This window comes from Bos grunniens, chromosome 8 (genome assembly GCF_055505025.1).
Source record: "Bos grunniens cultivar Pamir isolate PY7600 chromosome 8, Bosgru_T2T1.0, whole genome shotgun sequence".
Taxonomy (NCBI): domain Eukaryota; kingdom Metazoa; phylum Chordata; class Mammalia; order Artiodactyla; family Bovidae; genus Bos; species Bos grunniens.
In genome coordinates this window covers 78,707,599-78,734,260 of record NC_141172.1, presented here as the reverse complement: position 1 = coordinate 78,734,260, position 26,662 = coordinate 78,707,599, and the positions used below count along the sequence as shown (strand labels likewise).

The following is a 26,662-nucleotide window of genomic DNA, read 5'->3' as shown; positions in this document are numbered from 1 at the left end:
TACTTGTGAGTTTGCATGTATGCTGTTGATTCAGTCATGTCTGACTCTGTGAGACCCCATGGACTGTAGCCCGCTAGGCTCCTCTGTCCATGCGGATTCTCCAGGCATGAATACTGGAGTGGGTTGCTGTGCCTTCCTCAAGGGGATCCTCCTGACCCAGGGATCAAACCCACATCTCTCATGTCTCCTGCACTGGCAGGTGGGTTTAGGTTCTTTACTACTAGTGCCACTTGGGAAGCCCACTTGTGAGATTCAGTTCAGTTCAGTTCAGTTCAGTCGCTCAGTCGTGTCCGGCTCTTTGGACTCCATGAATTGTAGCATGCCAGGCCTCCCTGTCCATCACCAACTCCCGGAGTTCACTCAAACTCACGTCCATCGAGTCGGTGATGCCATCCAGCCATCTCATCTTCTGTCGTCCCCTTCTTCTCCTGCCCCCAATCCCTCCCAGAATCAGAGTCTTTTCCAGTGAGTCAACTCTTTGCATGAGGTTGCCAAAGTACTGGAATTTCAGCTTCAGCCTCATTCCTTCCAAAGAACACCCAGGGCTGATCTCCTTCAGAATGGACTGGTTGGATCTCCTTGCAGTCCAAGGGACTCTCAAGAGTCTTCTCCAACACCACAGTTCAAAAGCATCAATTCTTTGGTGCTCAGCCTTCTTCACAGTCCAACTCTCACATCCATACATGACTACTGGAAAAACCATAGCCTTGACTAGACGAACCTTTGTTGGCAAAGTAATGTCTCTGCTTTTCAATATGCTATCTAGGTTGGTCATAACTTTTCTTCCAAGGAGTAAGCGTCTTTTAATTTCATGGCTGCAGTCACCATCTGCAGTGATTTTGGAGCCCCCCCCAAATAAAGTCTGATTGCTCCTGCTAAGTTGATTCAGTCGTGTCCGACTCTGTGCGACCCCATAGACGGCAGCCCATCAGGCTCCCCTGTCCCTGGGATTCTCCAAGCAAGAACACTGGAGTGGGTTGCCATTTCCTTCTCCATTGCATGAAAGTGAAAAGTGAAAGTGAAGTCGCTCAGTCGTGTCCGACTCTCAGTGACCCCATGGACTACAGCCTACCAGGCTCCTTCATCAATGGGATTTTCCAGGCAAGAGTACTGGAGTGGGGTGCCATTGCCTTCTCCGAAAGTCTGATTAGTTAATCTTAATTAGCTTCCTACTAACTGATAAGGTTGTGATGCACCAACTGAAAATTCAAATTTCTTGACTTCTCATGTTGAAGACCAGACTTGTTGTGAAGAAATGCCCTTCGGAGATTTTGATCAGGGTCAGGCGGCTGTTCTCTCCAACAGCCCTCTCTTGCATGGGGCAACTTTCTCTTTGCTACAAGGAAAGTGGAAAATGTAGTCAGTCAGGTGAGCTGAACTTAAGTCATTGTAAGTTTCTGTCTTTGGCTCCTCTTCTAATTAAAAAGTGACCTTATGTCCTTTAAGTTATTTTAGGAAAAGCAAACCGAAGAAAATTTTTTTAGGAAAGCAAAAAGAAGATAATGAAAATCACTTTATCTACCACCCAAAGACAGTCACTATTACTTCTGATATATATTCTAATAATTTATACAAACACACATGTTCACCCACATACATATGACTTTTTTAAGAGGAGTTTTTAAACTTTGAGCTTGCAGTGTAATGACATTTGACTGGTTCTTATCACAGTTCCTGTATATGTTAATCTATGGATACAGGTTGATCACTACATGAAAGCCTTTTCTCTATATAAAATTCTAAATAAAAGGTAATGTAAAAGGTTCAAATTTAAAAAAATCAAGTAGTTATTTTAGTAGGTACTACATACTGTATAATCTAAAAGCATAATATCAGTTCAGTTCAGTTCAATTGCTCAGTTGTGTCCGACTCTTTGTGACCCGATGGATTGCAGCATGCCAGGCTTCCCTGTCCATCACCAACTCCCGGAGCCTGCTCAAACTCATGTCCATAAAGTTGGTGATGATGTCCAACCATCTTATCCTCTGTCGTCCCCTTCTCTTCCTGCCTTCAATCTTTCCCAGCATCAGGGTCTTTTCAAATGAGTCAGTTCTTCACATCAGGTGGTAAAAGTATTGGAGTTTCAGCTTCAGCATCAGTTCTCCCAATGAACATTCAGGACTGATTTCCTTGAGGATGGACTGGTTGGATCTCCTTGCAGTCCAAGGGACTCTCAAGAGTCTTCTCTAACACCACAGTTCAAAAGCATCAGTTGTTTGGTGCTCAGCTTTCTTCATAGTCCAACTCTCACATCCATATATGACTACTGGAAAAACCATAGCTTTAACTCTATGGACCTTTTTCAGCAAAGTGATGTCTTTGCTTTTTAAAGCATAATATGGTATTCAATTAACTTAAGTTTCTCTGCACCATCTACCAGTTCTCCCCAGAGGCAAATACTGTTATCAGTTGCTTGTTTGTTTTCAGAGATATTCTAAGCTTATGCAAACATGAATCAAGCCCTTGTGGCTCAGTGGTAAAGAATCCCATGTTAATGCAGGAGATATTTTTTGATCCCTGGGTTGGGAAGATCCCCTGGAGAAGAAAGTGGTATCCCATTCCAGTATTCTTGCCTGGGAAATCAAATGGACAGAGGAGCCTGGCAGGCTACAGTCCATGGGGTTGTAGAAGAGTCAGACACGAGTTAGCAACTAAAACAACAACATGCAGGTTATTGTAAGAGTACCTTCTCTTAGAGAGTGTATCATCCTGAGTTTGGGGGTGAGGGCGGGCTGGTATGATGATAAATACATAATAATGAGACTTTCTCCAGTTCAGAAGTAAGAAATATATCTACATTTTCTGACTAGGAAGTTTAAAAGAAAAAAAAAAATTCCAGTATCATCACATTCAGAATTGAGAAGTTTGTGTGTGTTTAAGAAGTCAGTGTGGATACAGTAGTTCTCATTATGTGTAATCAACATGAAGGTGGTATTAGTTTTCTGTTGCTGCTGTAACAAGTTAGCACATCCACGTGGCTAGGATAACACACATTTATTATATGATAGTTCTGTAGATTAGAAGTCCATCACAGGACCTACTGGGTTAAAATTAAAATTTTGACAGTGGAGCACTCCTTTCTAGAGACTCTGGGGAGGTTCCCTTTCCTTGCCTGTTTCAGCTTCCGGAGGCCACCACACTTCTTGGCTCACGGCCTCTATTTTCCACTTCAAAGCCAGCAATGTCACACCTGTCTGATCTGTCTTCTGTAATCACATCTTCCTCTGATCATAGCCAGGAAAGACTCTCTGCTTTTAAGGTCTTGTATGGTTAGACTGGGCCCAGATAATTCAGAATAGTCCAGACAATTCAGAGTGATCTTTCTGTCTCAAGGTCCTTGATTTAATAAAGTCTGAAAAGTCTTTTTGCCATGTAAGGTAATACATAGGTTCTGGGGATTATGATACCTTTGGGGGAGGGAGCACTGTCTTGTCTACCACAGGGATCAAGAGAAATTAATTCCCGGAGAAATAAAGCATTCCTTCTGTGCTGTCCTGTGTTATGCAAAATTCTTGGGAAAATTCCCAAATGGAGTCTGAGATGGCTGACTCTAGCCGATTAGCAACTTATCATTTGTTTTAGGAATAACATACTAGCATACCATGACCGTTGTCCATAAGCAATGCAAGGCAGAATCACTGAGTCTTTTTCTGTAAATATATTCATGTCTCATTGAGCAGTATCCACTAATACTTTGGTTAAAAATCCCTCTTATCCATGAATTGTTTTCTTACTTTTTAGACATGCATTTCTTTATAAACAGTCAAAGTATAAGCCTGTCACTTTGCATCTTAAACAATGCAAAAGCAAGTTGTGAAAGTATTTTTACCAGTGTGTCAAAATTAAAACTTGTTAAATCTCAGTTTCTCAGGGAGGACTCACAGGTCTAGAGTTCTTTGGCAGATCCAAGATTCCCACCTATTGGAGGAAGACCAAAAGCAGTACATGTAATATCCAGATATTTTAGGGACATTGTATATATGACTAGTTTTCTGAAGATTAAAAAAAATCAAAACGGTTTACAGATGCATCTGTACAATATGCTGGCACCATATGAAAGTGAACAGCTATAGCATTACAGCCCACAGCAGGGGTGACCCTGAAGGACAACAGAGAAGAAAAATCCCTCTAATGTGCAGAATTTTGAGTAATAGATTTGGTTGTCCATGTCTGGACTGAGAGATGGTCTGAAGTATGGATCTACAAAGCTTCTTGGGCAGTTGCCAATTGTTGGGCTGGTGAGTTAGGGACTTGTGGGCTTCCCTGTTGGCTCAGATGGTAAAGAATCTGCCTGCAGTGCAGGAGACATGGGTTTGATCCCTGGGTTGGTAAGATCCCCTGGAGAAGGGCATGACAACCCACTCCAGTGTTCTTGCCTGGGAAATCTCATGGACAGAGGTGCCTGGTGAGCTACAGTCCACGGCATCACAAAGAGTCAGACACGACTGAGTGACCAACACTTTTGCTTTCACTCTTTCAAGAAATGGGATTGAGAGATTGGTGATGAAGAAACTCGGAAAGGAGATTATGTGGATGGCCTTCTCTGAATGGGCACAGACCACGAAGACATTTGTGTTCCACATTTTGAAAGGCCACTTAAAGGCTTTCTGCTGCAGAGAAGGTTTATTATCAGATGGACAAAATTATGGTCTCTGAGATGTCAGATACTTTCCCCAGACACCGCAGTGTTTGCTCAGTGGGCCCCTGAACAAAGTGGCTGCGGTGGTTTGAATGGAGGCTATGCGTGGGCTCAGTAACATGACTTCCGCTTACTAAGACTGACTCGGCTAACACCACTTCTGATTGCAAACAGCAAAGAACAACATTAAGTCCCATTGGGTGGCTTCTCCAACACACAGCATCCAGTGACCAGCAGCTGGCGCCCCTTCAGGCAGTTTCATAGTGGACTGTCTCTGGTGAGATACCTTCCCATGAAGAGCTTTTCCCAGATGACAGAGTTCCAATAAGTTCCAAAGGACAGGTTTCCAGCAAGTTCTGCCAGCAGAGTACCACAGGGACTTCTCCATCATCTCAGTGACTCACTGCTGTGCTCTCTCCAAGATCTGGATCTTGAATCTGGGAACTGATACAGATATAGAACAAATAAACCCTTTTATTAATTTGAGTGATTATTGTCCTGAAATTTCCATTTCATTGTGATGAGAGGAATTGAAGTCTAGTTTAGCTCTAAGACTATAAAGGTATCCCCAAATTTCATATGTCTAAAAATAAGAAATACTTTTCTTCAGTAATTCATAAAAAATCCTTTCTTATTTTTAAGCCAAAGATAATTCTGCATGACTTTTCCTTGTAATTAAAAAAATCCGAATCTTTTCTATTTGCATTAACTGTTGTTTTAAAAGGTTTAGGAACTTCCCTACTGGTCCAGTGGCTAAGATTCCAGACTTCCAGTGCAGGGGGCCTGGGTTTGATCCCTGGTCTGGGAACTAGATCCCACATGCCAGCCAAATAAATAAATAGATACTTAAAAAATAGAAAAAAAGATGTTGTTCACAAAGTTGATTGTGACAGAAGAGAGAATTGAGACTGTCTTCTGGATGAGACTTCCTACCGCTTGTCTTGGTCTCAGGCTAATACAGTCTATTGGTGTCTGTTCTGTGGCTGCTTTAGAGCCAGAAAAACAATAATTAACTTTTGTGTCTTTTGATTTACAACATGCCTTTATATGTACCATAACTTTTAATCTACTCAATAACTTTCAAAATTAGTTTTGATAATTTAAGTTCTGTAACCACTTGGCTAAAATATCATATTTTTATTGTAGCAAGTTTAACAACCATTGAGAAACAAAAAGAATAAATTTGAAATGATCTGTAATTCAACTATCAAGTGATAACTGTTGTTAAAACTTTAATGTTCCATTCTTGTTTTTATACCTATAAAGACATATGTTTTTATAATAATGGAATCATTTGCACATAACCTGCTAACTAATATAAATGTATCATGAATGTGATTTTGTGTCATTAAGTGTATTCCTCTTGAACTGTGATCTTAATCCTTTTATAATTGGACCTACTGAAGAATCTAATGAAAGCTATGTTCCCTAAGCCCCAGAAAAAGCAGCTATACAAATACCCAAGTAATATGTATCAGTTAATGAATAGAGGAAGATTTAGGATTTATGGGATTTGAAGTTTATATGATTTGGGGACTCTTTTATTTTTTTGTTTTCAACTTTATTTTTTCTTAGGTTGCATGCTTACTTTTAAAACATCGAAACAATGCAAAATATACAAAGTGATCTGCTCCAATCTGGCCCCAAGCAATTCTAGTAAGTAGAAGGGTATTTTCCCTTATAGCACCCTATTTATGAAATTATAAATGCATAATAATTATTGTAGTATTGATTTTTAAAAAAAATACAACTTGCACCATACAATCCATACAGTTTAATGACTTGATTTTCTCTTTTAATGATATGCTGGACATTGAAGAATTTCTTAAATATGAGAAAATGAATTTAATTTTGACTCCATTTTTTAAATTTCAATCTAATTAACGATTAGCTGGTATGAAAACTATTTCTGTAACATTTAAAATTGGTTAATTATTAGTCTTTTGGAAATGCTAAACAGTTTTATTAAGTAGAAAACAGAATACATTCAGTATTTGTGATTTCTGCTAAAAAATTATTATTTTGGTTACTAAGAACGAAACAAATCAAAGCACTTGTCTAGATGGTAGGATTGAGAAACTGACCTGAAAATCATGGGAAGTTCCCTCTTTCTCACACTGCAGGAAGCCCTCTCAAAGAAAAAATTATAAAATGTTATATAAAATTAAATTACAAAATTATATATAAATATGAGGATTTATTTAGAATGAGAAATCACAGGATCTTTCTGGAGACTTGGAGATTCAGGCCCTTTTCAAGTGAGACCTGTACAGGAATTTATAGACATGCTATGCAAAAATGCCTCCTGATCCCAACTTGGATTCCCCTTAAATGCCTAGAAAATTCTTTAAGTCTGAGCAACTCAGTGACACAGGACCCTGCATAAGTGAAAGGTTAAGAGAGCACTTCACTGCTCACTCTATTCAGTTCAGTTCAGTCGCTCAGTTGTGTCCAACTGTTTGTGACCCCATGAACCACAGCACACCAGGCCTCTTTGTCCACCACCAACTCCCAGAGTCCACCCAAATCCATGCCCATTGTGTCGGTGATGTCATCCAACCATCTCATCCTCTGTTGTCCCCTTGTCCTCCTGCCCTCAATATTTCCCAGCATCAGGGTCTTTTCAAATGAGTCAGTTCTTCACAGCAGGTGACCAAAGTATTGGAGTTTCAGCTTCAACATCAGTCCTTCCAATGAACATCCAGGACTGATCTCTTTTAGGATGGACTTGTTGGATCTCCTTGCAGTCCAAGGGACTCTTAAGAGTCTTCTCCAACACCACAGTTCAGAAGCATCAATTCTTCAGCCCTCAGCTTTCTTTATAGTCCAACTCTCACATCCATACATGACCACTGGAAAAACCATAGCCTTGACTAGACGGACCTTTGCTGACAAAGTACTGTCTCTGCTTTTTAATACGCTGTCTAGGTGGGTCATAACTTTCCTTCCAAGGAGTAAGTGCCTTTTAATTTCATGGCTGCAATCACCATCTGCAGTGATTTTGGAGCCCAGAAAAATAAAGTCAGTCACTGTTTCCTCATCTATTTGCCATGAAGTGATGGGACTGGATGCCATGATCTTAGCCTCAAGGTAAATGCTTGACTGTTAATGAATTATACCTATAGGGCCCCAGGTTAAAACTGCCTTCTCTACCACATCATTTTTTTAAAATTAATTTATTTTTTACTGAAGGATAATTGCTTTACAGAATTTTGCTGTTTTCTGTCATACCTCAACATGAATCAGCAAGAGATATACATATATCCCCTCCCTTTTTAAACTCCCTCCCATCTCCCTCCCCATCCCACCCCTCTAGGTTGATACAGAGCCTCTGTTTGAGTTTCCTGAGCCATAGAGCAAATTCTGCTTGGCTATCTATTTTACATAGGGTAATGTAAGTTTCCATGTTACTCTTACCATAAATCTCACACTCTCCTCCCCTCTCCCCATGTCCATAAGTCTATTCTCTATGTCTGTTCCTGGTGATCCACTGCATGGCTGTAAAATCAACCAGGTGCCTTCTCTTCAACACTTTAGATGGTTAATAATACCACTCTGGGATAAACATTCTTTTATGTAAATCTCTGCCACTTCCCTGATTATTTCCTTAGGATAAATTTCTGTTAGGTGGATACAAGGGTATGTCAAATTTCCACACGTGAACTTTGGCAGGAATATTTAAGTTCTGTTACACCCATGAAGAAAGTGAAGGTGTAGTGGCTTACCAATACAGATCTCTAAAGTCAACTTTTCTGACTTTGAATCATATGTCATTCATAGTCTACCACATGACTATAGGAAACCATTTCCACTGTAAAGGGTTTTGCCCCCAGATCTGTTCCATTCTGTGAAATGCTGGGGTTGCCTCTCAGCCTTGTCATGTTTGTTTAGGTTCATCTCAGGTTATTCTTGCTGCACTTCTGCTCCAGGGTTTTCTGTGGGACACCTTTTCAGTTCAGTTCAGTTGCTCAGTCGTGTCTGACTCTTTGTGACCCCATGGACTGCAGCACGCCAGGCTTCCCTGTCCATCAGCAACTCCCGGAGTTTACTCAAACTCATGTCCATTGAGTCTGTGATGCCATCCAACCATCTCATCCTCTGTCGGCCCCTTTTCCTCCTGCCTTCAATCTTTCCCAGCATCAGGGTCTTTTCAAATGAGTCAGTTCTTCGCATCAGGTGGCCAAAGTACTGGAGTTTCAACTTCAACATCAGTCCTTCAAATGAACACCCAGGACTTATTTTCTTTAGGATGGACTGGTTGGATCTCCTTGCAGTCCAAGGGACTCTCAAGTGTCTTCTCCAACACCACAGTTCAAAAGCATCAGTTGTTTGGTGCTCAGCTTTCTTCATAGTCCAACTCTCACATCCATACATGACTACTGGGAAAACCATAGCCTTGACTAGTCAGACCTTTGTTGGCTAAGTAATGTCTCTGCTTTTTAATATGCTGTCTAGGTTGGTCATAACTTTTCTTCCAAGGAGCAAGCGTCTTTTAATTTCATGGCTGCAATCACCATCTGCAGTGATTTTGGAGCCCCCCCAAATAGTCTGTCATTGTTTCCACTGTTTCCCCATCTATTTGCCATGAAGTGATGGGACCAGATGCCATGATCTTAGTTTTCTGAATGTTGAGATTTAAGCCAACTTTTTCATTCTCTTCTTTTACTTTTATCAACAGGCTCTTTAGTTCCTCTTCACTTTCTGCCATAAGGGTGGTGTCATCTGCATATCTGAAGTTATTGATATTTCTCCCAGCAATCTTGATTCCAGCTTGTGCTTCATCCAGCTCAGCATTTCTTATGATGTACTCTGCATGTAATTTAAATAAGCAAGGTGACAATATACAGCCTTCACGTACTCTTTTCCCTATTTGGAACCAGTCTGTTATTCCATGTCCAGTTCTAACTGTTGCTTCCTGACCTGCATACAGATTTCTCAAGAGGCAGGTCAGGTGGTGTGGTATTCCCATCTCTTTCAGAATTTTCCACAGTTTGTTGTGACACACACAGTCAAAAGCTTTGGCATAGTCAATAAAGCAGATATTTTTCTGGAACTCTCTTGCTTTTTCGATGATCCTGCGGATGTTGGCAATTTGATCTCTGGTTCCTCTGCCTTTTCTAAAACCAGCTTGAACATCTGAAAGTTCATGGTTCATGTATTGCTGAAGCCCGGCTTGGAGAATTCTGAGCATTACTTTACTAGCATGTGACATGAGTGCAACTGTGTGATAGTTTGAGCATTCTTTGGCATTGCCTTTATAGGGATTGGCATGAAAACTGACCTTTTCCAGTCCTGTGGGCACTAATGAGTTTTCCAAATTTGCTGGCATATTGAGTGCAGCACTTTCACAGCATCATCTTTCAGGATTTGAAATAGCTCAACTGGAATTCCATCACCTTCACTAGCTTTGTTGTAATGATGCTTCCTTTGGCCCACTTGACTTTGCATTCCAGGATGTCTAGCTCTAGGTGAGTGATCATACCATCATGATTATTTGGGTTGTGAAGATCTTTTTTGTATAGTTTTTTCGTGTATTCTTGCCACCTCTTCCTAATATCTTCTGCTTCTGTTAGGTCCATATCACTTTTATCCTTTATTGTTCTCATCTTTGCATGAAATGTTCTCTTGATATCTCTAATTTTCTTGAAGAGAGCCCTAATCTTTCCCATTCTATTTTTCTCTCTATTTCTTTGCATTGATTCCTGAGGAAGGCTTTCTTATATCTCCTTGCTATTCTTTGGAACTCTGCATTCAAATGGGTATATCTTTTCTTTTCTCCTTTGCTTTTCACTTCTCTTCTTTTCACAGCTCTTTGTAAGGCCTCCTCAGACAACCATTTTGACATTTTGCATTTCTTTTTCTTGGGGATGGTCTTGATCCCTGCCTCCTGTACAATGTCACAAACCTCCGTCCATAGTTCTTCAGGCACTCTGTCTATTAGATCTAATTCCTTGAATCTATTTCTCACTTCCACTGTATAATTGTAAGGGATTTGATTTAGGTCATACCTGAATGGTCTAGTGGTTTTCTCTGTTTTCTTCTATTTAAGTCTGAATTTGGCAATAAGGAGCTCATGATCTGAGCCACAGTCAGCTCCTGGTCTTGTTTTTGTTGACTGTATAGAGCTTCTCCATCTTTGGCTGCAAAGAATATAATCAATCTGATTTTGGTTTTGACCATCTGGTGATGTCCATGTGTAGATCAGATCAGATCAGTCGCTCAGTCGTGTCCGACTCTTTGCGACCCCATGAATCGCAGGACACCAGGCCTTCCTGTCCATCATCAACTCCCGGAGTTCACTCAGACTCACGTCCATCGAGTCAGTGATGCCATCCAGCCATCTCATCCTCTGTCATCCCCTTCTCCTCTTGCCCTCAATCCCTCCCAGCATCAGAGTCTTTTCCAATGAGTCAACTCTTTGCATGAGGTGGCCAAAGTACTGGAGTTTCAGCTTTAGCATCATTCCTTCCAAAGAAATCCCAGGGCTGATCTCCTTCAGAATGGACTGGTTGGATCTCCTTGCAGTCCAAGGGACTCTCAAGAGTCTTCTCCAACACCACAGTTCAAAAGCATCAATTCTTCGGTGCTCAGCCTTCTTCATAGTCCAACTCTCACATCTATACATGACCACAGGAAAAACCATAGCCTTGACTAGACGGACCTTTGTTGGCAAAGTAATGTCTCTGCTTTTCAATATGCTATCTAGGTTGGTCATAACTTTCCTTCCAAGGAGTAAGTGTCTTTTAATTTCATGGCTGCAGTCACCATCTGTAGTGATTTTGGAGCCCAGAAAAATAAAGTCTGACACTGTTTCCACTGTTTCCCCATCTATTTCCCATGAAGTGGTGGGACCAGATGCCATGATCTTAGTTTTCTGAAAGTTGAGCTTTAAGCCAACTTTTTCACTCTCCACTTTCACTTTCATCAAGAGGCTTTTGAGTTCCTCTTCACTTTCTGCCATAAGGGTGGTGTCTGCATATCTGAGGTTATTGAGATTTCTCCCGGCAATCTTGATTCCAGCTTGTGTTTCTTCCAGTCCAGCGTTTCTCATGGTGTACTCTGCATATAAGTTACATAAACAGGGTGACAATATACAGCCTTGACGAACTCCTTTTCCTATTTGGAACCAGTCTGTTGTTCCATGTCCAGTTCTAACTGTTGCTTCCTGACCTGTATACAAATTTCTCAAGAGGCAGATCAAAGCTTTTAATTTGATACAGAATACCTTTTGGTTATTTTGTTGAGCGTTATCATTCGTTTAACTCCACAGAATATTTCAGGAGGATTGCATCTGGCACATAGGAGGTGCTCAATAAATTGATGACTGTTGAATGATATTGAATAGTTATTACAATCCTAAAAAGAAACAGTTCCCAACCTTTTCGGCACCAGGGATTGGTCTTGTGGAAGACAATTTTCCCTCAAATGGGGTGAGGAGGAGTGGGAAGGTAAGAGGTTCAGGTGGTAATGCCAGAAATGGGGAGCACTGGGGAGCAGTAGATGGAGTTCCACTGACTTGCCTGACCCTCACTTCCTGCTGTGTGGCCCGGTTCCTAACAGGCCTCAGACTGGTACCTGTTTGAGACCTGTGTGTTGGGGACCCCTGAGATTGAGGTTGCAACTCCAGAAGACTGGATATGTTTCGGAAACTTCATAATTGAGCTTGTGAATCTAACATTTATGGTTTCAGATGGAAATGACTATACTTTTGAGAGAAGTACCATTATTCTAAACCTTATGGCTATCCAGTTTCATTATAAAGTTTATTGCACTTTGTATATTTCTCTAATAAAGTTAGGGAGGTAAGGAAATTAACAAAAGAGGAGATTGAAATAGTTGGGCTCCATGCTCACCTTTCTCTCCCAGTCTAGTCCAAAGTTAAAATAATCAAACATTTATTGAATACCTACAACACAGAGGCTGGTCTTCCCTGGTGGCTCTGTGGTAAAGAATCCACCTGCCAATGCAGAAGACACGGGTTGGATCCCTGAGTCGGGAAAATCCTCTGGAGAAGGAAATGGTAACTGACTCCAGTGTTCTTGCCTGGAAAATCCCATGAACAGAGGTGTCTGGTGGTATACCATCCATGGGGTCTCAAAAGAGTTGCATATAACTTAGCAACTAAACAGCAACAACAAAGCATGAGCTAGACTGATTTGAATAGTATCATTAAATGAATATGATTTATGGTCAGTCTCTGGTCTACATCACAATTACAAACATCAAGTTTTTTTTATATCATAATAGGGTGTGTTGAGAAAGCTGAGGTACCAACAGGGATTGGTTCTGCTTTTTACTTACTTGTGTGGGTTAATATACTGGGTCTGTCTCCTGGCCATTAAACCATACGAATGATATTTTGTTAAAGTTGAATGCTAATTCCACAAAACACACTTTCACATTTATATCTATACCTTTTTAGGTATGTGCATGCTAAGTGGGCATGCTAAGTCGCTTTAGGCATGTCTGACTCTTTGTGACCCCATGGACTGTAGCCTGCCAGGCTTCTCTGTCCATAGGATGCTCCAGTTGAGAATACTGGAGTGGGTTGCCATGCCCTCCTACAGGGGATCTTCCCCATTCATTGATCAAACCCATGTGTCTTATGTCTCCTGCATTGGCAGGTGCGTTCTTTATCACTAATGCCAACAGAGAAGCCCATACCTTTCACATTGCAGGTTAATTCATTGAGGAAGATGTTCTTTGAATAAAGTTTTGTGTATATCACATATATTTAATTTTTGTGAAGTGTTAAATATTTAGATAATTAGGTGTTTTCGGCTAATGGTTTTCAGGATGGGTGGTTTGGTGTGGTAATTGTTTTAAAATTATTTAAAGTACTGTAACCTACCTTTGGTGTTCACAGTCAAGGAAACTAAAGGATTTAGTTAAAATGTTAGTCTCTTGTACTTGCCAAGGGCAAACTGCAGGATGTACCTTGGATTACCTTTTGAATGGCCTTCACACCTGCTTACTTTCTTTTAAACAGGATGATAGGAAAACAAAACAAAACCTTAGAGCTCTCAATTTATTTCCCTATCTAGTTGTAACAACTTTACATTCCTTACCAGCTACTACAAACAGCAGCAAAGATGATCCATGCTCGTGAAAAAAAGGAAATGTCAGTATTTATTAGGAATATATTATAGTTAAGTATTAAGTATTATATATACCTACATACAGTCAAAACAGAAGAGAATGTATCAGTATTTTAATCTGTCTGACACATTACTTTGGCTCAGATAAAACATTCCTCTCTGCCTTCAGCGGCTAATTTAGCATTACCATTTTTGAGACTTATGTATGCACGTTTACAAAAAAAGCAAAAAATAAATCAGCACGCTATTTTGCTTGTTGCAGCGCTAGATACCTGATTTATGGAGGCACTGCCACAAGGTGAAATTTCATTGTTTCTGGGAGCTCGGGTGTGATAGCTGCTTCCTTTTTCGTCTAATCTTGAGCTCTCTTTAAAGTCAGGAAAAGGCTAAATTTTACTGCGGTCCTCAGGGTCCAATGCGACCTCACATGAGTCCGAGTTAAGAACCGCTGGTCCCGCGCCGCAGAAGCCTCTTAAGAGGGTGGGGTTGGGCTCCAGCTTAGTTTTGGAAAAAAGCGGAGGCTCTAATTGGGAGCGTACAGGAAGGTGACTTTCGGGACGTGGGGAGCCGCCCGGAGACCCATTTGGCTGGGTAGGGCAGCAGCTGCAGGGTACAACAGCCGGCGTCCCGAACAGCACCCGCTCCAAAATCCCGCCCGGGTCTCCCCCGCCCCCAAACAACGGCGCGCGCTCCCCGCCCTCCCCCTGCGCGCGCTCCCCGCCCTCCCCCTGCGCGCGCTCCCTTAGTCCTCCCCCCTGCGCGCGCTCCCTCCGTTCTCACGCGCGGTCCCCAACGCGCTCCCCGTCGCTGCTCCCGCCCGCGCTCACCCCGCCCTCTCCGCGGAGCGCGCTTACCCTGCCCGCGCGCACGCGCGCCCCGCCCTCCCTCCCGCCCGGCGCGCGCGAGCCGGCGGGCTGAGGAGTGCGGTGGGCGGGGCGCCGCGCTGACGTTGCCTGGGATGCGGGCAGGTTCCGCCGCCGCCGCCGCCGCCGCCGCCACCACCTCCTCCTCCTCCTCCACCTCCTCCACCTCCTCCTCCTCCTAGCCTGCCACCGGGGTTTGTATGAAAACACCCGGCGGCGGGCGGCGAGGTATCCGCGGTGTGTCGGGAGAGCAGCAGCTCGCGCTGCCGACGCCGAGCCGGGTGCTGCGGCTCTGCCTAGCTCCTGCCAGCGCCCCATCCAGAGCCGGTGAGCGCCCCGCCGCCGCCGCCGTCCGCGCGTCCTGGCCGGCAGCCTCTCGGCCGCGGCTAATCCTCCAGGCAGCCACCACTTCGCTCTCCCCGGCCGCTGTGTCTTGGGGGCGGGAGAAGCAAGGAAGGAGCGACCCCCGGCCCTCCTCGGTTTGCGCCCTGCTACCTCTGGGTCCCTTACCTGACAGGTTGTGTAACCCGTGTCTTTCTGGGGTGGACCAGGTCTTGAAGGGAATCCCTGATGGGTGGGGGCTTTGGCCGATTTCTGGAAAACGCCCCACCCCGCCCCCACCCATGGTCACTCGGTCGTCCCCTCTCCAGCCCTCGCGGAGGGTACCCGGTTAGGTCTCCGAGCAGAGGCGGCCCCCTGCCCTGCTCTTCCTTTCTCTCGGCGGTGACCGCGGTGCAGCGCGGAGCTGAGCTGTGCGGAGGGGCGGTGGGCAGGGGCCGGGCGCGCGCCTTGCCTCCGCACCTACCCAGCTCTCAGCCCCTAAGTGCACCCGGCTTCAAGGTGGGTGGTGGTGTGACGACGGCGATGGCCGAGCTTGCTTCCTTTCTATGGTTGACTTGACCCGAAGTGTGTTCTCTGCTTACAACTTGTCGCCTTGTGTGATTGATTTGGACATGAAGGAGATCGCCCTAGATGACAGTGCAGAGTTTCCCTCCAGCCTTGCTTCCTGAGTTGCGGGTTTTTCATGCGAGTGTGCAGGGGCACCTGCAACCCCACGCAAAGGCTTGCTCGGGGCTCCACGGTAGTTACCCTCCTGCGCCTTTAAGTCTCTTAATGTACCAGTGCAGGTTTGAGTCCATCGGTTTCCTTTCCTGGGCATTTATCCATCTTGGAATAGAGTTTTACACATCGTTGTGAATGTTGATAACATAAAGCTTGTTTCTCTTTTTTAAGATAGCTTTCTCAAGTGCCTGCAGGTCTAGCACTGCTGATGACTTAATATGTTTTAAGACTCAGTAGAAATTTTCTGTGGCAATGTTAATTCTGCGTGGGTTTGTTTTTTCTTCTTACTTTCAGGTACTCAAAATTGTAACAGTGTTTATGATGTACGTTTGTAGCAGTGTCTGTGATGCAGTTCGTACAGTTTGTGGGTAGAAAGGACTTTTAACAGTCTGCTGGATCACTCATTTTCACTTACCATTTATGTCTTTCTTGGAATCTTTATGTAAATCGAGTTATCTCTTTCTTTGTTATCCTCTGAATTTGTTTTAGAAATTCTTTTTTTTTTTTAATCCCTGAGAAAACCGGAAAGTTATTTTTGTAATTATATTGTGGAATGTTTTCAGTTCGGTAGGCCAAAAAAATAATAGTTTATTTAAGGCACTTTGTATGGTACATATTTTAAAACGTGTGCCAAATGTTAACACTGAACAAAAACTCTGAAATATCTGAGTATTTTCTTCTGTAATTAATGTGAGATAGTTAGTGTTTATTCACTCCTTATTCCTTATCCTTAGGGCTGGTTTGTAACATGACTTATTCCACTTTGCTTGATTTAATTTCTACAGTGAAGTTCTAGGTTCATTTTTTTTTTTTTTTGCCCCCTCCCCCCCCAGGTTCATTTTTAATGACCTCAAAACTCTGCCTTAAGTTGCTTCAACACATATTTGGAACTTCATTCTCACTCTGAACACTGAAATGAAAGGCGTAGACCTAGAGCTACCCTTGTAATTAGCTGCATTGCAAAACATTTAGATGTAGTGTAATTTGAACTTTTGTAAAAGCAGTTTTTATAAAGCTCTATGAGTTGATTTGAATTGAGGCATTATTCTCTTTGGAATAGTCTAGTTAGATTCTTAAATAATAATGGTTTTTATCTTCAATTGCAGAAGGCAAAGAGGTCCAAGACTTGTGAAATGATCTAACTTCTATTCTATTCTATTCTGTATTCTATATTTTGGGCTAAAGAAAAATGTCCTCCAGTTTTACCTTCCAAAATCTACTCTTCTTGCCTGAGGTCCTCTGGTACTTGGAAGTTGAACAGCAGCTGTAGAGTAATGGATGAACCTGTCAGAGGACTCTCTGCAAATTGGAAGCTTCTCTTAGGCAGTATGAACAACAGAAATGGTCTACAGTGGACATTGACTTTCAACTTTATGTATTATTGTTGGTTACTTGCCTGTGTGTACTGTAGTGTAGTGGCTAAAGGGCTGGGCCTCAGAGTCAGACAGGCTGGATTTAAATCCTGGCTTTGCTTTGGGCAAGTTATTTATCTTCTTTGTGTTTCAGTTTTCTCAACTCCAAAAATGGGGATAATTATGGTGTAAACTCTTAAGATGGTCTTGAATGTTAAGTGCTTAGCCCACAGTGCCTGGCACATAGAAAATGCTCAATAAATATTATTATTGCTTCTGTGTTTCCTCAGCACAGGGGATGTTGTAGCTGAAAAGGGGCTTTGGGCTGATTGAGTCCTGTTACTTCAGGTTAATCCCACTAAGACCCATTTGCTCTTTTGGGGCTGAGAGCTTAGTGTTACTGTCCTGTCTTGGAAGCATGTAATTTAGTTTAAAATAGAACAGCTAGACCCTGAGCTGGGTGTCCTGAGATGCTGCTGGAGAGTGGCTGAAGTACCCGTTTGTCCCTTCTGACAGGACCTTGGATTGTCTCCCTCACGGTGGTGGCGGCTGCTATTTTAATCATCTGTTTTTGAGTTTGTGACTGCTCGTTTCTTTGGCTGTCATTTGCAGCTATCAAAAATATTATTTATCAAATGGATATATTTATGTTTTATCTAATCAAGATATTGCATTATGTTTCCAGGATATACAAAATCACTTTGATCTAAGCATTCTTTTCTTTTTTAAAATTCTTATTGATGTTACATAGAAGGAATCAAATAATTTTGATTTGCCATTGTGTCCCTTTTCAGTTTTCATGTAATGTCTTTTAGGAAAACTAAAAAAAAAATAAAGAAAAAGTACTTCTTGTTCTTTTTGTTTTGCAGGGATCTGATATTAATACTTTGTTCTTTAAATCAGGTGTTTTCAAATGTTTTGTCTCAGGACTCTTTTATATTCTTAAAAAATTATTGAGCACACAGAGAGCTTTTGTGGGTTATAGCTGTCTGTATTATGTTATAAATTAAAGCAGAGATACAACTTTTTATTAATTCACTTAAAATGAGCAGTATAAACCCATTACATGTTAATATAAACTCTTTTTTCTTTTAGTAAAAGATTACTGTTTTTTAAGAACGAAGGAGTGAGAAGACTGGCATTTTAGATTTTTGTAAATCTCTAATGTCTGGTTTAATAGAAATAGCAGGATTCTCATATTTGCTTTTACATTCAGTCTATTGCAGTATGTTGTTTGGGTTGAAGTATATATACAGAGAGAAATCCAGCCTCACACAGTTAATGGTTGAAAAAGGGAGGGATATTTTGATAGCCTCCAAGGAATTATGGATATATTTTATTGGTGTGTGTGTGTGTGCGCGAATGCACGCGCTCAGTCACTCAGTTGTGTCCAGCTCTTTGCAACCCCCAAACTGTAGCCCTCCAGGCTGCTCAGTCCATGGGATTGCCTAGGCAAGACTGGGTTGCCATTTCTTCTTGCAGGGGATCTTCCTGACCCAGGGACTGAACCGGCGGAACCAGCGACTCCTGTGTCTCCTGCATTGTCCGGTGGATTTTTTACCACTGAGCCACGTGGAAAGCCCTATATTTGGTTGCTAACTACATCAAGACTCAGCATATAACAGTTTTTAGTAAATTATGTAGGAGTTTGAAATGAACCTTCTTGAAATTTGCCACTTTTGCATGATTGATTATTTTGAGCAGATGAGACCCTGTGGGTTTGAGAGAAACTACTGCCCCTTTTTAACCACCTAGAAGAATTTAAATTGGGGATTTTTCTCAGAAAAAAAGTTATTACCAGAGATAAATTTTATCCTAGTGGCTGCATTGTGAAACATCTGCTCTGCTGCTTATTGTCCTGTGAATGATCCTCCTGTTCTTCTACGCCCCAGGCCCCTGTCCCATCCTGTAGTTCAAAGTGACATTTACACCACATTTTACCTTTCTATCTTTGAATCTCTCGTGTATGTAGGGTGTCTGGCCCATCTTATGTATGGAATTCCCATACATATGACATTAAATTTGATTTTCTCTTGTTAATCTGTCTCATGCCAGTTTAATTTTTAGACCAGCCAGAAGAACCTAGGAGAGTAAAGGAAAGTTTTCCTCCTCCCTGACATTTGCAGTCTGGAATCTGAAATCATATCAGTGGACTTTTTAATAATGTTATGTTAAAATCCATTGGTTTGAACATAGAGTGGATCGTATGCCTATGTCTGACTGTATAACATCATGCCTTGGTCACTTGTCAATATTGGTTCAGTAAGTTACTTTTCATTATAAGCTATTAAAATATCACATTTGTTAATATCACCCATTCCAACAGAAATAAGTTATTGGGAAACCGTCCCTGTTGTGACATGGTGATGGATATGAGTTTTCCAGAAATCTGATTTTTGCTTGAAAGTTCAAATTTTATCATTGGCAAAAATAAGGTTGCCATTTGTTTCCTAAAGTGACAAGAAGACTTCCTTCATTTCTGAGCAAACCTCTGCCAAAATACCTAAGACATTCTTTTAAGTAAAGATGGTATAATGAAAAATGCTAGCTTAAGCTCTCAATAACCTCAGATATGCAGATGACACCACCCTTATGGCAGAAAGTGAAGAAGAACTAAAGAGCCTCTTGATGAAAGTGAAAGAGGAGAGTGAAAAAGTTGGCTTAAAGCTCAACATTCAGAAAACTTAAGATCGTGGCATCCAGTCCCATCACTTCATGGCAAATAGATGGGGAAACAGTGGAAACAGTGGCTGACTTTATTTTTCTGGGCTCCAAAATCACTGCAGATGGTGACTGCAGCCATGAAATTAAAAGATGCTTACTCCTTGGGAGGGAAGTTATGACCAACCTAGATAGCATATTCAAAAGCAGAGACATTACTTAGCCAACAAAGGTCCAACTAGTCAAAACTATGGTTTTTCTAGTAATCATGTATGGATGTGAGAGTTGGACTATAAAGAAAGCTGAGGGCTGAAGAATTGATGCTTTTGAACTGTGGTGTTGGAGAAGACTCCTGAGAGTCCCCTGGACTGCAAGGAGATCCAACCAGTCCATCCTAAAGGAGATCAGTCCTGGGTGTTCATTGGAAGGACTGATGCTGAGGCTGAAACTCCAATACTTTGGCCATCTCACGTGAAGAGTTGACTCATTGGAAAAGACCCTGATGCTGGGAAGGACTGGGGGCAAGAGGAGAAGGGGACGACAGAAGATGAAATGGCTGGATGGCATCATCAACTCAATGCACATGAGTTTGGGTGAACTCCGGGAGTGGGTGATGGACAGGAGGCCTGGTGTGCTGCAATTCATGGGGTCGCAAAGAGTCAGACATAACTGAGCAACTGAACTGAACTGAACTGAAAGGTTATTCACAGAAAGTTGAAAGGTTTCTTAGCATTTTAGTCAAGCGCTGATACAAAGGGACTATATTATTAGTGTTCTGAAATTACATTGTCTAAAAACAAAGATTTGGTACTACATTTCCACATAAATATTCAAATCTAATTTTTTTTTGGTTTTACTTATTAGACAAATATAGTGAGGGCACAGTATGGAAAGCTGGCTTGACATCTAGTTCATAAGCGGGAAAAAAGAGACCACTTAGCTTCTTTCTTAATCTCCTTTCATTTCTCATTTAATTCATGCTGAGGATGAACAGTCCTAAGGAGATGAGAGGTACTTGCTGTCTTTGCCTCTCATCTTCTCTATGGGGAGAATGATTTACAGTTAAGATTATAAGGGTATAGATTACATTGGGAATAATAATAATGTCAATGAAATATTTATGGTAGAATAATAATAATAGGAACACTACCTACATATGATAGAGTTTGAATACTATTTTGCCAAAAACTCTAGGGATTTATTAATTAACAGCTTCTTGTTGCATGTAGGCAGAACTGACCGATGGTGAATGTAAGATAGCTAACCTCCCTGAAGAGCTTCTCTCCTAATTTACAGAGTGAAAAGATTTGAATTTCACAAGATCTTTGAAGCTTGCTACAACTCTAGACTTCTGGGATTTTTTTTCTTTGCCTTGAGAATATCTCTTTCATCTGTTAATTTCATCTCATCAGTTTTAATTTTGTGTTTACATTTGAAATTTATTTTTTCCAATTTTTAACATTATTGACTCATTCATATGTTTGGTCCATATTTTGATTTAAAAATGTATTTTTAAAAACTATGGTAAAGTACATATAAAGTTTAGCACTTTTACCATATTAAGTATACAGTTCTGTGGCATTAAGTACATTCACACTGTTGTACGTCTATTACCACCATCCATTTCTAGAACTTTTCATCATGCAAAACTTAATTGGATCCATTAAGTTATAAACTGCCCATTTCCTCCCCTCCCACCTTCCCCTGGCAGCCAGCATTCTGCTTTTTCTCTCTATGAATTTACTACTCTGTGTACCTTATATGAGTGGAATCATACTGTATTTTCTCTTTTGTGATTGGCTTATTTCTTTTAGCATTGTGTCTTCAAAATTCAGCTAAACTGTCAGAATCTCCTTTGTTTTCAGCACTGACTAACATTCTACTATATGTATATACCATATTTTGTTTATTTGTTCATCAGTGGATCCTTGGGTTGCTTCTACCTTTTGTCTATTGTGAAAAATGCTGCTGCTGTGTATTTGGGTGTGCAAATATTTCTTTGAGACTCTGCTTTTAGTTCTTTTAGGTACATACTCAGAAGTGGAATTGTTGGCTCATACGGTAATTTTAAATTTTAAATTTTTTTGAGGACTGACCATGCTGTTTCCATAGCAGCTGCATCATTTTACATTCACAGCAACACCAACATTGTACAGAGGTTCAAATTTGTTTACATCCTTATCAACACTTACTTTCTGTGGGTGGATTTTTTGCTTTTTTGCATAGTAGCTATCCTAATGGGTGTGAGATGATATGTCATTATGACTTTGATTTGCATTTTTGCTACTTAATTCAGTTTGCTGGTGTTGGGGATTTTTGAATCAGTGTTCAATAGGAATATTGGTCTGTAGTTTTGTTGTAATGTCTTTTTGTGGCTGTGTTATCAGGGTGATACTAGCCTCATAGAATGAGTTAGAAAGTATACCCTCCACTTCAGCTTTTTGGGAAGGATTTGAGAAGCATTGATGTGCTTTAAATGTTTGGTACAGTTCACTAGTGAAGCCATCAGGGGCTTTTCTTTGTTGGGAGGTTTTTGATTACTAATTCAATCTCCTTAATATTTATGTGCCTATTCAAATTTTCTCTTTCTTTGTGACTCAGTTGGTTTCTAGAAATTTGTTGATTTTACCTAGGTTATCCACTTTATTGGTGCACAGTTGGTCATAGTACTCTCATTAAATCCTTTTTATTTCTGTAGGATCAGTAATGTTTCCACTTTGTGATTAGTAACTGGCTCCTTTTTTCTTAATTAATCTTGCTAAAGTTTTGTGAATTTCGTTAATCTTTTGAAGATCAACTTTTGTTTTCGTTGATTTTCCTCTGTTCACTATTTCATTTATCTGTGCCCTCATGTTTATTCTTTTCTTTTTTTCTGCTGGTTTTGGATTTCTGCTTTTTCTAGTTCCTTAAATTATAAACTTAAGTTGTTGATCTGAAGTCTTTCTTATTTTTTATAATTTTATAAATTTCCCCCTTAGCACTTCTTCGCTGTATCTAATAAATTTTGATATGTTGTGTTTTTTGTTTTCATTTGTTTCTTAAATATTTCTAGTTTCCCTTGTGATTTCTACTTTGACCCTTTGGTTGTTTAAGAGTGTATTCTTGGGACTTCCCTGGTGGTCTAGTGGTTGGGAATCCGCCTTCCAGTGCAGGGGATGTGGGTTCTATCCCTGGTGGGGGAACTAAGATCTCACATGCCTGTGTGCCAAAACTGCTGAGCCTGCATACCACACCTGCTGCAACTAAGACCTGACACAGCCAAATAAATGAGTAAATATTAAAAAAAAGAATGTGTTGTTTAATTTCCACAAATTTGTGAATTTTCTAGTTTTTCTTCTCTTACTGATTTCTAAACTCATTCTGTTGTAGTTGGAAGAAATACTTTGTACAATTATCTGTCTTTTAAAATCTATTGAGACTTAATTTGTGGCCTGATATATGGTGTATTCGGAGAAGGCAATGGCACCCACTCCAGCACTCTTGCCTGCAAAATCCCATGGACGGAGGAGCCTGGTGGGCCACAGTCCATGGGGTCGCTGAGAGTCGGACACGACTGAGCAACTTCACTTTCACTTTTCACTTTCATGCATTGGAGAAGGAAATGGCAACCCACTCCAGTGTTCTTGCCTGGAGAATCCCAGGGACAGGGGAGCCTGGTGGGCTGCTGTCTATGGGGTCGCACAGAGTCGGACACGACTGAAGCGACTTAGCAGCACATGGTGTATTTGGAGAATGTTTTGTTTGCACTTGAGAAGAATTTATCTGTTGTTAGGTAGAATGTTGTATATATGTCTGTTATGTCTAGTTGTCTATGTTTATTGTGTTTTTCAAGTCCTCTGTTTTCTTATCTTCTGTCTGGTTGTTCTATCCATTATTGAGAGTAGGGTATTGAAACTGCAAACTATTATAGATAATTCTGTGAGTTTTTGCTTCATTTGTTTTGGTGGTCTGTTATTAGGTGCAAGAGTGTTTATAATTGTTATATCTTCTTGCTCTTTTGTTCCTTTTCTTAATATATAGTGTTCTTCTTTGTCTCTTGTAACCTTTTTTGATTTAAAGTCTAGTTTGTTTCATATTAGTAGAGCCATCCTTTCAGTTACTATTCGTATTAGTAGAGCCTCCCTTTTAGTTACTAGTTTTCATTCCAATCCCAAAAAAAGGCAATGCCAAACAATGCTCAAACTACTGCACAATTGCACTCATCTCACACGCTAGTAAAGTGATGCTTAAAATTCTCCAAGCCAGGCTTCAGCAATATGTGAACCGTGAACTTCCAGATGTTCAAGCTGGTTTTAGAAAAGGCAGAGGAACCAGAGACCAAATAGCCAACATCCGCTGGATCACGGAAAAAGCAAGAGAGTTCCAGAAAAACATCTACTTCTGCTTTATTGACTATGCCAAAGCCTTTGACTGTGTGGATCACAATAAACTATGGAAAATTCTTCAAGAGATGGGAATACCAGACCACCTGAGCTGACTCTTGAGAAATCTGTAGGCAGGTCAGGAAGCAACAGTTAGAACTGGACATGGAACAACAGACTGGTTCCAAATAGGAAAAGGAGTTCATCAAGGCTCTATATTGTCACTCTGCTTATTTAACTTATATGCAGAGTACATCATGAGAAACGCTGGGCTGGAAGAAGCAGAAGCTGGAATCAAGATTGCCGGGAGGAATATCAATAACCTCAGGTATGCAGATAACACCACCCTTATGCCAGAAAGTGAAGAAGAACTAAAGAGCCTCTTGATGAAAGTGAAAGAGGAGAGTGACAAAGTTGGCTTAAAACTCAACATTCAGAAAATGAAGATCATGGCATGTGGTCATCACTTCATGGCAAATGGATGGGGAAACAGTGGAAATAGTGGCTGACTTTATTTTTCTGGGCTCCAAAATCACTGCAGATGGTGATTGCAGCCATGAAATTAAAAGACGCTTACTCCTTGGAAGGGAAGTTATGACCAACCTAGACAACATATTAAAAAGCAGAGACATTACTTTGTCAACAAAGATCTGTCTAGTCAAGGCTATGGTTTTTCCAGTGGTCATGTATGGATGTGAGACTTGGACTATAAAGAAAGCTGAGCGCTGAAGAACTGATGCTTTGAACTGTGGTGTTGGAGAAGACTCTTGAGAGTCCCTTGGACTGCAAGGAGATCAGTCCTGGGTGTTCATTGGAAGGACTGATGTTGAAGCTGAAACTCCAATACTTTGGCCACCTGATGCAAAGAGCTGACTCATTTGAAAAGACCCTGATGCTGGGAAAGATTGAGGGCAGGAGGAGAAGGGGACGACAGAGGATGAGATGGTTGGATGGCATCACGGACTCAATGGAGATGAGTTTGAGTAAACTCCGGGAGTTGGTGATGGACAGGGAGGCCTGGTGTGCTGCGGTTCATGGGGTCGCAAAGAGTCTGACATGACTGAGCGACTGAATTGATTGATTTAGTTACTGTTTGCGTGGCATATGTTTTTCCATCCTTTTACTTTCCACCTATTTTTTCCTTTGTAGCTAAAGTAAATCTCTTGTAGAGGACATATAGTTGGATCATGTTTTAATTTTAATTTTTATTTATTTATTTTTTAAATTTTTTGGTTGCACCACATGTCACGTAGGATCTTAGTTCCCTGACCAGCGATCATACCTGTGCCACCTGCAGTGGGAGTGCAGAGTCTTCATAGGACCTCCAGGGAGATTCCTGGATCATGTTTTTAGAATCCATTTTTACTAATTTCTGCCTTTTGAATGGAGAGTTTAATTCATTTACATTTAAAGTAATTGTTCATAAGGAGGAACTTCTGTCATTTTACTGTTTGTTTCTGATGCCTTATAGCTTTTTGAGTCCTTCCTGTCCTGTGTATTTTGATTCCTATTTTGATGTTAATGGGAGATGACTTAGGGCTGTGGTACTTTCCTTAACCAACCAAACAAGAAGAAACAAACAAAACTTAAACCATTTTAATGGGTTAGAGTCATAGGTTAGAGGCAAGGAAAATGTGTGTTTCAAGGTAAGAATTTTAATCTCATTCATCACCTATATGGACTTAGGAATTTTGGCACTTGTTTAAGTCTAAAACTAATCAGTTGGAATCAGTATTGAGGGAAGAGTTATTTTAAATATTAAGTAAACTATTTAATTGAAGTGTAATGGGGTTCTGTTCCTCCAACAATAACACCCTATTATTTGTGTTATAATTAAAACATCATATAGCAGAACAAATTAGACCTTTGTAAGTGTCAGAGCATCTTTTGTGGAGTAGTGTGTGAAACATCCAAAATCTTGTGTTTTTTAAGAGGATGAATAATGAAGAAAGGTAAAAGGTGTAACCTTTTTATAGGTTTACTGTTATCCACAAGGTAATCATCAAATGTCATATGTTTAAGGTAACCAAATGAAAATGTATACCTTAATATTGTTATTTAGAGTAGGTTAACATACACAGATGGACATGAGTTTGAGCAAGCTCAGGGAGTTGCTGATGGACAAGGAAGCTTGGTGTGCTGTAGTCCATGAGGTTGCAGAGAGTCAAGACACAACTGAGCGACTGAACTGAACATACACAGGCCATGTCCAGTGTATATGTTTGTCATTTAATTTAAATGATAGTAATCTCTATCTTTCTAATGCTGAGCATATTACTTTTCTATCCTTTAAACAGCAGATAGTATTTACCTTCTTCCTTTAAAGTTTCTTTTTCCTTTAATAAGGGAAAGGGGTATAATCATATTTTTGGTGATCTTATTAAATAATCATGATTTGCAGTTTTCCATCACATTGACATAACTGGTGTGGGAGAACAGTAGTAGTTCACTTAAGTTCTTGAAAGTGATTTCTTCCTTTGAGATGATGAAACAGTGCTGAAAAAAGATAATGCATTTGCAGCATACTTGTTTTTGCATTCCCTGTAGTAGAACCAGCTACCCAGATCTTCTTTAACTGTAGTCCTTTCCTGTTGCCCACAACCTTTTCAACAAGAACAACTATCTG

General features: G+C 40.8%; 1 protein-coding gene and 1 long non-coding RNA gene across 16 annotated transcripts in view; one reads left to right on the top strand and one right to left on the bottom strand.

The window, feature by feature from the left end:
* Nucleotides 1-2,853: 2,853 nt before the first annotated feature.
* LOC147367520 (uncharacterized) lies at nt 2,854-14,566 on the bottom strand. Of its 3 annotated transcripts, none has more exons than XR_015170162.1 (3): nt 14,010-14,504; nt 4,926-5,083; nt 2,854-3,918 (listed from the first exon to the last, which is right to left on the bottom strand). It is a non-coding gene; the product is annotated as an uncharacterized LOC147367520 (long non-coding RNA). The 3 variants fall into 3 exon arrangements; XR_015170161.1 differs by lacking the exon at nt 2,854-3,918 and adding an exon at nt 14,518-14,566 and having other exon boundaries at nt 4,451-5,083; nt 14,010-14,234; XR_015170160.1 differs by lacking the exon at nt 2,854-3,918 and having other exon boundaries at nt 4,451-5,083.
* A 66-nt stretch (nt 14,567-14,632) lies between these two features.
* Nucleotides 14,633-26,662, top strand: part of AGTPBP1 (ATP/GTP binding carboxypeptidase 1) — a 192,913-nt gene continuing 180,883 nt past the window's right edge. For 3 of the 13 annotated variants that reach the window (XM_086416848.1, XM_086416844.1, XM_086416841.1), the window contains exon 1: nt 14,633-14,927. The gene's annotated coding sequence lies outside the window, so the exon portion shown is untranslated. Of the gene's footprint in view, nt 15,118-26,662 lie in introns of all 13 variants that reach the window. The other 10 variants (XM_086416853.1, XM_086416845.1, XM_086416850.1 and 7 more) reach the window with 9 other exon arrangements.